Below are 13,075 nucleotides of genomic sequence, written 5' to 3'. Positions count from 1 at the left end.
AATTCTTTTCATTGATCATATAACTTAACTTAGCTGAGTTTAAAGTTTTTCTAATACAATAAATGGCCTATGTTTTTTGTTCCTCCCTTTGTCCCAATGCAACCCTAATAGTTGTATTTAAGGAATCAATATGGATGTTGATGGTTGTTATCTCAGCAAACTATTGTGTTTTTACAGGCTCTCTTAGCAAACTACAGTGTTGTTACAAGCTCTCTCAACAAACTATAATGTTGTTAGAGGCTCTTTGATAAAAACTATTGTGTTGTTACAGTCTCTCACAACAAACCTACATCATTGTTACAGGCTCTCATATCAAACCATAGTGCTGCTACAGATTCTCACAACAAACCACAGTGCTTCTACTTGTAATCTGCAAAAACTTGACTAGAGTTATGACAAAAATATACTTTCAAGATCTTTTCATGATCTTGTATCTCCCTTCTTCAGCATTTGAATAGGTCACCTTTTCTTTGATTCATATTTCATACGCTATGTTCTCCTTGATTCAGGTTATACAGATCTGAATCTCCTCTGCACAAATTTGCTATGCAGTACTTCTTCCATGAGTGAAAAAACTTAACTGGAAAGAATCATCTCCCTCTGATACCAAATGATGACCTACCAGGCCTATGATTCCACAATTGATAGCCTTAAACATTAAGAGTACACTACAAGTGCCAAGAAAGAGACTTCAACCCTTCTTATCCCTTACTCTCTCACTAAAACTGCACTCATATCAGTTATACATAAACATGGAAGGATTAGTTTTCAGAGTTTTTCACTATATGGAATACCTGAGTATGATAGAGGTAACACATGAGAACAAGAACCCAACTCTAGAACAAGAGTTGAACACCCTCTTTTAACCCTTCATCTACTATTCCATCTACCTGCCATGATCGTACCATTAGGTTCTGTCCTATAACTCAATTCGAATTCTCAACCTAACTTGAACTCCTCTATTTATAACATAATTTCCTCTTTGTTTGTCTCATCTGCTATCAAATACATATACATAATCCTCAATATACTATCAGATCTTCTTACCATCCTCATATCAGGCTATGACACAACGATTTTCTAAGTTTATTGTTTTAAAACTATTCCACTAGAACTACGCAGCTATACCAGCATCGATACTTAACTCGTCCTTCATCCTATGACTGTTCTGAAAACATCTCACACAAATCTCACTGGCTTGATTTTAGAACAAAATTAGATATTTCAGAAATATGAGTAGCTTGATCCTCTCAATGAATCCACCTAGATATTTTCTCACAGTCTAATGATTTTCTCTCATTGATTTCCAAACACAACAAGTCATTTTTTCTTTTTCCAGTGACGTTGTCTCCAAAAATGCATTTTAAAGATCACTTCGGAACTCCTCAATCAAGGATCTTTTTGGAGAAACGTTGGTGATGTACCAAATAGGACCTACTTTGCAAAGAACCTAGATGACAGAATTTTGGATTTCGTCTTCCTTTGATGAGAAATGGACGTGCAAGTTTGGTGACCGTTTCCCCTTACAAATTCTTCTTCTCTTAAGAAATTCTCTTTCTTCTTGCTTGGATCTCATGGTTTGACGTGTTTTCGCAGAGTATGCTCCTAGCTTCAACGAGTTGGTTATGCTCTTATACAACTTGACCTCTCTCTACCGTCACATCACTGTAATGATGACAATAATCTAATCTGTGAAACTTTGAATTTTGTCACAGGACATGGAAAGCCTTTGCCTTCAAATCGTTCAATGATAAGATCACACAAAACTCCCTAAATAATGTATGAAGTATGTGACTAATAGGCAAAATACATAGTATGGATTAATTCATGATCCAAGGGATGCATAACCAATATCAACATAATCATATACAACCCATAAACCTACATATATATCACATAGAAACAAATTGTGATTTCACAAACAAAGATAATTTCTAGAGATGCAAATAGATGCTATATATAAATCATATTCAAATCTAAATGGCCTGATATACAATATGTGGGTAGACCAAGTCCTAGTCTTTTTCACCCTCCCACTCTCTTTGGACTATTTTTCTTCATTTCAAATGGCCCTATTTTCTCTTCCCTTCAATGCCTTTGAGGATTACAAATATATACAAAAGGATTCTGCAACCGTTTCTAGTTCAGATCCACAATCTACTCAACCACATTCTAAAAATCCTCTAAATCCACTTTTAACTCAACTAATTCTCTATTCTAAGATCTCCTAATCCCTAAGATCTTTATGAGATCTTCACAAGTCTAACATCTCTCATATTCTCACATAATTGAGAATATTTACATTTAAAACCTTACACACATATTTCTCACTCAAATTGTTAAAGTATACAAAATTTCTTGATAAGAAATCAAATTTATTATCAAACATCATATCCCTTAAGTCAACCAAATATACAATGATTTTCTTGAGTAGGATTCTCCTGCATCAGAATGCCAAAGTTGGAAACGTTCATGATCTCCTGATCATGTTATTTCATATGTTGATGAAAACCTCTAGGGTGCCACAACTTAACTTGTAATTGTCCAAATGCTTTGCACCTTTGATGCTGCTGCATGCCTGCTATCTTTTGGTTCATTTTCCTTCCTTCAATCAATTTCAAATTTTGATTAATCATCTCTTCTACTATCAATTGTCTCCATCTGGACTGTCTCATCATCAATTTCCACAGTTCATTAATCACAAAATCAATTTCTGCTTTCTCATGGAATCCTTTTGTCTCAACAACTTGCCTGAGATGCTTTCTTTGGTGCAATTTTTCACATTCATTTTTAATCTTCTGGCTACTCTTTTGAGTTTTTCCTGACATCCATACATCCTTAATGCCTTTGAAAACATCTTCCTCTGCAATTTCCATTTTCTGCTTCTTATCTTCAAATTTACTTTCAAGAAGTAAATAGTCTATCATCTTCCTGACTGTATACTCATCCAACTCTTCTTCTCAATTAGCCAGTACATTAGAAACTTGGGAACTAACACATATCTCTGTCCCAATCAAAGCTTGAAACACTCCCTCATTTCTGATTGCAGTCACACTCTCATACTCCTGTTCTTTCAGCAAATACTCCATCAACTCAAATTCTCTTTAACACCTCACAAGTACTTCATCATGAGGTTATTTATAGTCTTTAATAGGTTCTTCTTCTTCCTTAACATCTTTCAGTAGTTTTCCTTCCTCTTGATTCAGTACTATGACTGTCTTCTTTTTGTCTTGAGACAAATCTGCCTCACGTCCTTCTTCAACACTTTTTTCATTACTGTCTTTTTCTAAGCCCTCTTCAAGAGCTATCCTTGCCCCATCTTCTGCCTTACCATTCTCCCACAATTTTTCTTCAGCAATAACATTATTCAAATTCATTGGCTTACGTCTATAAGATAGTGTTCCTTCATTCTTCATCAGAATAAGATCATGATATTTCATCTCCATGACAGCTTCAAATGATTGTCTTCTCCCATTGAGTAACTCATCAATGAACTCCTTCTATTGCAACCATTCAAAGCCTTCCTCATCTAAGATGTTTTCTTCATCATATTTTACTTCAAGATCTTTACCCTTCCTGAAGACATCTTGAAAAGGATGTCTATCCCCTGCAATACTTGCAATCATACACAAATTGTGAGTTTTGAAAACATAAGACCTTGAGGTCTCACTTGATGATTCAACCACCAAGTCTTCTTGCTACCTTGAAGCCTTCATATGATTCAAAATATCCTCTATATCTTCATTACTTTCGAAAGGAAATGGGCCATGTTCGGGTTCACATACCAAAAATTCCTCCTCATACTCATTTATTCTCAGTAACTCTTCCTTGAGTTAAGAATTCAATCTATTCTCCCACTTCACTTGAAATCTATGTCATTTGAATTTTCTTTTCATAATCGAACCATACCTCTGGTCTTCCTTATTCCTTTGTAACATCTCCATCGATAACTCCAGACCAAATTTTATCTCAGCTTTTTCTCTGTCAATCTCTTCTTGATTTTTTCTCACGTCATTTTCCTTGTCATTTTCTTTCTCGTTTCGGTGGCTTCTCCCCAAACCTCTGCAACGAGTATCAATAGTCATCTTCTCCTCTTCTGTGAACTCCATCTATTCACTTGTGGACTACATTCAATCCCATTTTAGCAAGCCTTCATACTTGACATCCAACAATGCAAGATTTCTCCCTGTGCCTAACCTCTTGAAATCTTTTGGTTCTCTGCCTTGGAACCATCTTCTGAGTAACTATATTGCTCCTATTTTCTTCTGCAACTTAAATCCACCTTTATTGAGAACACTTTGGTCCTCTCTGTCCAATCTTCATCTAGAATGTTTAGGTTCTTCGCCACTTTCCTTTAGAGTATCCACTTACTTTGTCTTCCAGAATGCAACTGGTTCTTCTTCTTACAAATGCTCTTGTTGTTATTTTTCTATGATACCACAAATTGATGGTTGTTATCTCAGCAAACCACATTGTTGTTATAGGCTCTCTCAGCGAACTACACTGTTGTCACGCTCTCTCAGCAAAACTACAATGCTATTACATGTTCTCAGAGAAAACCTACAGTGGTGTTATAGGCTCTCACAAAAAACCACAGTGTCGCTACAGGCTCTCAGAGCAAACCATAGTGTTTCTACTTGTAATCTGCAAACACTTCCTTAAAACAAGAGTTATCACAAAAATATACCTTCAAGACCTTTTCCTGATCTTTTATCTCCCTTCTTCAACATTTGAATGGGTCACCTTCTCTTTGATTCAGATTTCATATGCTATGTTCTCCTTGATTCAAGTTCTACAAATTTGAATCTCCTCTGCACAAATTCGCTATGTAATACTTCTTCCATGAGTGAACAAACTTAACTTGCAAGAATCATCTCCCTCTAGTACCAAATGATGACCTACCAGGGATATGATTCCACAATCGATAGCCTTAAAAAATTAAGACAACACTACAAGTCTCAAGAAAGAGACTTCAACCCTTCCTATCCCTCACTCTCTCATTAAAACTATGCTCATATCAGTTATACATAAACATGGAGGTATTAGTTCCGCGCTCATATCAGTTTTACAGAAACATGGAAGGATTAGTTTTGAGAGTATTGCACTATATACAATACCTAAGTATGATAGAGGTAACACATGAGAACAAAAACTTAACTATAGAACAAGAGTTGAACACCCTCTTTTAACCCTTCATATGCTATTCCATCTGCCTTCCATGATCGTGCCATTAGGTTCTGTCCTATAACTCATTTCAAATTCTTAACCGAACTCGAACTCCTCTGTTTATAACATAATTTCCTCTTTGTTTGTCTCATCTTCTATCAAATACATATAAAAAATCCTAAAATATACTCTTGGATCTTCTTACCGTCCTCATATCAGGATATGGCAGAGTGACTTTCTAAGTTTATTGTTTTAAAACTATTCCACTAGAACTACGGAGCTATACCACCATCGGTACTTAACTCGTCCTTTATCCTCTGAGTGCTCCGCAAACATGTCACGCAATTATCACTGGCTTGATCACAGAACGAATTTAGATATTTCAAAAATATGAGTAGCTTGAGCGTCTCATTGAATCCATCCAGATATTTGTTCACAGTGGAACAATTTTCTCTCATTGATTTCCAAACACAACAAGTCATTTTTCCTTTTTTAGTCACGCAGTATGCAAAAACACAATTAAAATATCACTTTGTAACTCCTCAATCAACGATCTTTTTAGAAAATTTATCACAAGTTACCAAATAGACCCTTCTCTGCACAAAATCCAGTTGTCATAATTTTGAAGTTCCCTTGCTTAGAATTGGGCCCCCAAGTTTGGTGAGGGTTTCCCCTTACGAATTTCCCTTTTCTTAAGATATTCTCTTTCTTCTTTATTGGCTCTCACAACTTGACGTGTTTGCACAGAGTATGCTCCTAGCTCCAACGAGTCAGTTCCTCTCTCATAAAGCTTGGCTCCTCTCTACTTTCGTATCACTATCACGATGACAGTAATCTAATCTGTGAAACTTTGAATTTTCTCACAGGAAATGGAAAGCCTTTACCGTCAAATTGTTCAGTGATAAGATCACAGAAAACTGTCTAAACGACGTGATGATGATGATGGTGGTGGTGATGGTTAACGTCCACTGAGACCAAATTAGTCTATCGGACCTATAATTTTCTTATTTTTTAATTGTCTGGCTCATCATCTTTCTTGGCGAGATTGGTGTTGCAGCTTTCTTTTTTTTCTCTACGGTCTTCCAACTTCCTTTATCTTGCATCTCCTTCATCTCTTCTGGTTCTTGGGACATTGGTGTCTTAGCTTTGCAATCTATTGTGTTCGTCCTTTTGAAGATAGTCGGAAAAGGTGTTTGGTCTAGGAGATCTATTTTGCTGTTAAATGAAGATTTTTGTTGGGTGGGGCTTCCCCCTTCTTGTCTTGAGAGTCGTTTCTTTCTTTCCCGATTTCTTGTGATTCAGAGTTTTCTCAATATTTTCTTCTTTGATGACAGTGTAGTGTTATTTTTGTGCTCCTTCCCACCATGTAGATCTGTGTTGATTTTTCTAGCAGAATTTTTCTGGGAGGCTTTTCGGCAATTTTTGGCTAGATGGCTTGCCTCAAAGCAAGATCGACATCTGAAGAGGACACTTTCATAATCGAGTTTCTGGTTCCACACATAGTCTTACTTGTTAGGTGTATTTCAGCTTGGAATCTGGCATTGAAGTCCATTTCCACACAGATGCGTGCATAGGTGGTTCTGACATATTCCTCTGTTTCTGGGCACCTGTAGTAAAATTTCCCAATTGCATTTCCAATGGATTTGAGCAAGGAGGAATTCCAGAGATGTAAGGGTAGGTTAGGAAATCTCACCCAAACTGGTGCTGAGGTTATGACTGTTATTGAGGGATCAAATGATGGGTTCCATGGCTTCATGAATAGGCCTAATTTTTCCTAAAACCAAGGACCAGAAGCTAGAATGCATTGTCTGCTTTCAGGGTCTTGAAAATCTACTATAAAGAAACCCCTAGCACAGGGGTAGATATTAATTGCATCAAAAATGACAGGCTTCCATACCTCCGAGATCCAACTGTGGAGAGATGTTAGTCGCGGCCAAAAACCATTGAATCGGCAAATTAGGGCACTTTCAAAAAACTTCAAAGCCTCATCGAGTGAGGCCTAGTCCACCTGGATAGTGGGAGCTGGGGCTTCACTGACGATATGGGCACGAGCTTGCCTCCAAGAGGAGGACAGATCTGAGCCAACAATTATTTTCACGAAGCTAGGAGCCATCTGGAGAATGCTCTCCTGCTGAGTATAATTTTTTTTTTGAAGAATTTTACAAAAGGGAGCCACACAGGTTGTTCAGATCTGTGTCTCAGATTTGTGAATCTGGAATATGAAATTCACTGGCCAAAGGTCCCACCAGAAGGCCACAAAAGAAACCGTCTGGCCAAAGAAGAAAGAAGAAAGAAGGGACATAGAATAGACCCTCTAGCCACAGAACATAAGGGACGCAGATTACACAAGCTGGCCATAGAAGAAACCCTAGATCACCGTAGTAATAAGTTGGCCGCAGAAGAAACAGAAGGGTTGCAGTCATGTTGGCTGTAGAAGAAACCCTAGATCGCCACAATATTATATAGTATATAATAGGGTGTTGCCGTGGTTGGCACTCTACTGCTTAAGGTAAATCACATATGCAAAAAAGCATGCCAGTTGTGACTAGTACAGAGCATCGATCTAGTCGATGGCTTTAAGCACACGAAGAAAAGTATGCTCATGGTTATCATATCAGATGAGTGGGTTTTACCAAAAGAAATACAAGACATCAAACCTGCTCTCTGATAGATAAGGGAAAAAACAAAAAGGATTCATTCCAATGTCGAGACAACGTAAGAAAATTCATTCACGTGAGCAAGAGCAGAGCAGTGCCGAGATCATCATCGCTTGAAATGAATGGGAATTGAGGCTCAGAGCAGTGCCGAGACAGCATGAGAGCCGGGAGTAGTACCGAGACAATGTTAGTAGACCTGTTTTGAGCAGGAGCTGCAGCCGCAGCCGCAGATCAATTCATGATCCAAGGAATGCGTAAGTGTGTGACCGACATGAGCAATATAGAGTATGGATTGATTCATGATCCAAGGGATGTGTAACCAATATCAACATAATCATATACAACCGATAAACTTAGAGATATGTCACATAGAAACAGATTGTGATTTCACAAATAGAGATAATTTCTAGGTATGCAAATAGATGATATCTATAAAACATATTCAAATTTAAATGGCCTTATATACAATATGTGGGTAGACCAAGTCCTGGTCTTTTTCACCCTCCCACTCTCTTTGGCCTATTTTTCTTCATTTCAAATGGCCCTATTTTCTCTTCCCTTCAATTCCTTTGAGGCTTACAAATATATACAAAAGGATTCTGTAACTGTTTCTAGTTCAAATTCACAATCTACTCAACGATATCCTAAAAATCCTCTAAATCCACTTTTAACTCAACTAATTCCCTATTCTATGATCTCATAATCCCTAAGATCTTTATCAGATCTTCAAAAGTCTAACATCTTTCATATTCTCACATAATTGAGAATATTTACATTTAAAACCTCACACACATATTTCTCACTCAAATTATTAAAATATACAAAATTTCCTGTTAAGAAATGAAATTCGTTATCAAACATCAGATCCGTTAAGTCAACCAAATATATAATGATTTTCTTTAGCAAGATGCTCCTGCATTAGATGTGAAAGGGTACCACCCAATTAGGACCCCTCACAAAGTTTGAGCGGTGGATAATTTTTCTTTAAGAGCATCCAAAGCTAGTTGTCATTGATCTCTCCAAGAAAAATCTATAGCATTTATTAAAACATGAAATATTGGGGAAGATATATTAGTAAACTTTTCTATAAATATTTGATAGTACCTCACATAACCTAAAAGGTTGCGAACATCTTTCAGGGTGAAGAACAAATATTGTTTTAGAAATATCCACCCTAATCCATTAAGGAGAAACATGGTTCCATAACAAAATCCCTCAATTGAGAAGCATATAGAATTTGAAATTACTCAGAGAAAGGTTTGTCTCATAATAGAATATTAATACCTTTTGAAAATTACTCAAGGCTCCTTCAAAAGTTTCTCCATATACAAAAAAATCATACCTATATATTTCAATGCAATATTTGGTCAAATCGAAGAATATACTAAGAATGACCTATTGAAGGTTTTTGGAGCATTACAAAATCAAAACAGGAGTACTCAGTATGCATATGTCGCCCATGGACAAGTGACAACAGTCTTTTCTTGATATTTAGGGGCTAGTCGAATCTAATTGTAGCCATTGAATCTATTAAGAAAGGAGAAAAAGTTATTCCCATCTAGGGTATCTAAGACTTAATCTATAATCAAACCAAAACACATAAATTGTATAAAATAAACACATCACCTATAAACAAATAAACATAGTGTACAACCTTACCTCAAGTGGTCTCAACTTCGGGTTTGGATTGCGCCTTTGAAATCACAAATTAATTGATAGAACTTCAGTAAGAAAGCTAACACATTCTTGGGTAGGTTCTATATTAAAAAATGAAAAGTTATAGTATAGTTCATGTACTGACTTTAATCTTAAGAATACATATATTTATAGGTTGAAGGTGAATATAAGTCTTAACAAACCATCTGAAATTTGAAGTCACGCTAACCAAGTGGTTTACCACATGATAGCGAAAATTTCTAAATAAGGAGCAAACATGACAAGGAAAGCCTACAAGCAATAATTTTGTTTCCCTTTGCGTTGTAATAACTATTATGCAGTAATGCATCTCAGACATATATTTATCCATTAACACAAGAGCTTGTGAGATAAAAAACAACCTTATTAGTCTTGGATGAGATCCATGGAATGGATCGGCTCGTGATTGGTCTCATATGCATCGTCCATGGAATAATATGTAATTGGCTAAACATGTGTGTCAAATATATTTGTATATTCTTGAACAAAACTCTTTTTTTTCTTTATAATATGTGATTAAATCCATGGGTTCCATCTATTCCTTCCTATGATTTCTACATGGCCATAATCAGATCATACCGATTATGCACCTTCACAAACTTAAGTTGGCACCTCTTCATTTATTCATACAAGATATATATTTATATATACCAACCTACTCTTTAATCATTCTTTAGTTCTAATCTATAAACGTGAGAAGAAAACTAGTGGATATATTTTAATACCTTAATATTTCCATGGTGTATGTACAAGTTTTTAGGGATAATTTGACAATTTACTCCGCACTTTCTCCATGATAATTTGATTCATCCTTTCTGTAGTACCATATTGTGTAGAAGTACTATGGACACTTTCCTAATTTTTTATGTCAAATTTATTACAATAATACTTGAATGTATTGGAGCAATACTCTCCACTATCACTATCCTAAAACAATTAAGAAATTTTTTAGTCTCCCCTTCAAAAATGTCATGAAATTTTTCAGATGAATGAAACATATCACATTTACTTTTCATGGGGTGGCTCCAAACCTTCCTAGATGCATTATTTATGAATGTGAAAATATATGAGGCTTCTCCTAGATACTTAACATTGACTAACCCAAACACCTCAAAGTGTATCAATTCTAAGAGATTTATTTTCTTTTCATGACTACCTCTCATAAATGAAACTCTTTGTTTCTTTCTAGATACACAATGCTCAAAAACATCAATTTCATAGGATTTGAAACTTAGAAGTAGATTTTTTCTATAGGGATTTTTAGGACATTTTTGCTCATTTAACTAAAATTATTATGCCATAAATCTATTGAGCTTGTTTGTTTTGAAAGGTTATTTATATCAATTCATACAAGGCTCATATATTGAATCCTAGTTTTGACAAATGTCCCTTTACTAATTCTCCAACCACCATTACCAAAGCGCGTGGAGTAGCTTTCATATTCCAATTTTTCCATTTAGATAAAGCTCATACACATCTATGGAATATTCATAACTTATTTTACTAAGATATCTAACCCATCCTTTATATTCATTCAAACATATAACACTCCAATAATGTTGTAGAAGTGATTATTTACCAGATGTATTATACCAGAATAATCAACGTAATATGTAACAAAATTATTTTTGCATAGAGTTATACAATGATATTCTTTGGAATCAAGTACACAATCAATGTTATTGCTAGAAGTATATAAACATACCTCTTCTATTGAGATAGTAAATGAAACATCACGTGTTAAAACTGCAACATTTGTATCACCTTCATTTTTGTGCTTGAAATTTTATTTTTGTTGGTTGTGTTTTGTTTCTTCCATTCTTTCTTCTTGATCTAATAGGCCATCCCACTCCGATAATGTTGAAAAATTCATTATTTCATAAATGTACTCTACCATACTCATTTCTTCATATGTAACAATTTTTTTTGCATGAGGTTGTGTGACAAGATGCCCTATATTCAAGTAAACAATCAATGTTCCTACTAGAAGTATATAAATATTCCTCTTTTACTAAGACTGTAAATAAATAATCATTTGGTTTCACCTTCATTTTTGTGCATGACTTTTGAGTTGAGTTAGTTTCTCTTTGTCCTTTCTTCCTTCTTTGAGACCTAATAGTCTCTTTTCTCATGCCTTGGTTTTCCATAATGAAAATAGGTAAGTATTCATGTTCTAGATTTTGATCTTCATTTTTAATATTCAATACCCTTGTTTATTACGTTTAATTTTCCTACCCTGATCAACTAAGGCTAGAGTTTCTCCTCCCTCATTTTCTAGAATTGATTTTCATTTCATATTCTCATTCATTAAAATTCTTCTAACATCATCAAACTTTAAGCTCTCTGGAAGTGCTCAAGTGCTCATAGCTACTATTGAATTCCCATAGTTGTTTAGCATGGTGCAAGTTTTATAGAGGAAATATGACTAGTAATTATATTAAATTCATTTAAATTCTTTGAAAATTAAGCACCTTCCTTCAACTTTGAATTATATAGCATCTTCATTAAGAAAAAATTATTTGATGTTACATTTTTCTCATACAAATAATGAAACTTTTTCCATAGTCCTTTTGCATTCTTCTCAATAGTCACATTGAAGTACACATTATTTGTTAGGTGCTATTGAATTGTTGCAATGGCCTTCATGTATAACCATTTCTAGGCTTCATCCATCATCAATGAGGGTTTCTTTTCCACTGCCTCAATTGGGAAATAATGATCCTTCAAAATCAATATATCCTCCATCTTTGGTTTCCATAGGGAGATGTTGACCCCATTCAACTTCTCCATATCAATCATTAGAGTTGTCTCCATACTACTTAACATACCTAGCTTACACCAATATCAACAATAATCAATAATACTAGTATTTAAGTGCCTTTGATACTAGTATTTAAGTGGAAAACCCAATAATGGGAAAAACCATGTAGAAATGATTAGTAACTTTAATTATGTTGATAGGAATCTCTAGTTTGGAATAGAGCTTCCAAAATTTTAATTGAATTTATGGATGATACAAATTTAAACTCCACAAAATATCTCATATTATTCTTAAGTAAAAATCAAAGGTAGACATTTATCTCAAATGTAGCTATGCACTTTTTCGTGTTTAATTAAATTGATTAATTAAAAAAATGTCATATGAATATGATTTATGATTCTTTGGGAATGTGGTAATACTAAGCCACAAAAGTGTAAAAAATCCTATTTATAGGTTAAGAATATCGATGGTAAAGTTGGGGTGAATCTTGTTCTATGTTTTTCTAAATGTATATATTATTATTATTATTATTATTATGTATCCTAGAGGAATCAACAACTATTTCAGGCTAGTACTCATGTGACAGGGGTCAATTATGGCCATTATCATTATATCTTTAGGGGCCTATACTACGACGAGGGGATTGAACCTTGGATCTCTTAATTTTTGAAAATTCACATACTTTTGATCACAAATTGAACTTCCCCCTAGGACATAATTTAATAATAATTATTATTATTATTATTATTTAATATAAAATTATAATTAAGTTATTATGTGCTCTAAAACATAGTAT

Source organism: Pinus tabuliformis, chromosome 8 (genome assembly GCF_031772625.1).
Source record: "Pinus tabuliformis cultivar Carrire ecotype Pingquan chromosome 8, CPIR1, whole genome shotgun sequence".
Classification (NCBI taxonomy): domain Eukaryota; kingdom Viridiplantae; phylum Streptophyta; class Pinopsida; order Pinales; family Pinaceae; genus Pinus; species Pinus tabuliformis.
The sequence above is the reverse complement of the archived record's forward strand: the minus strand, read 5'-3'. Positions refer to the sequence as shown.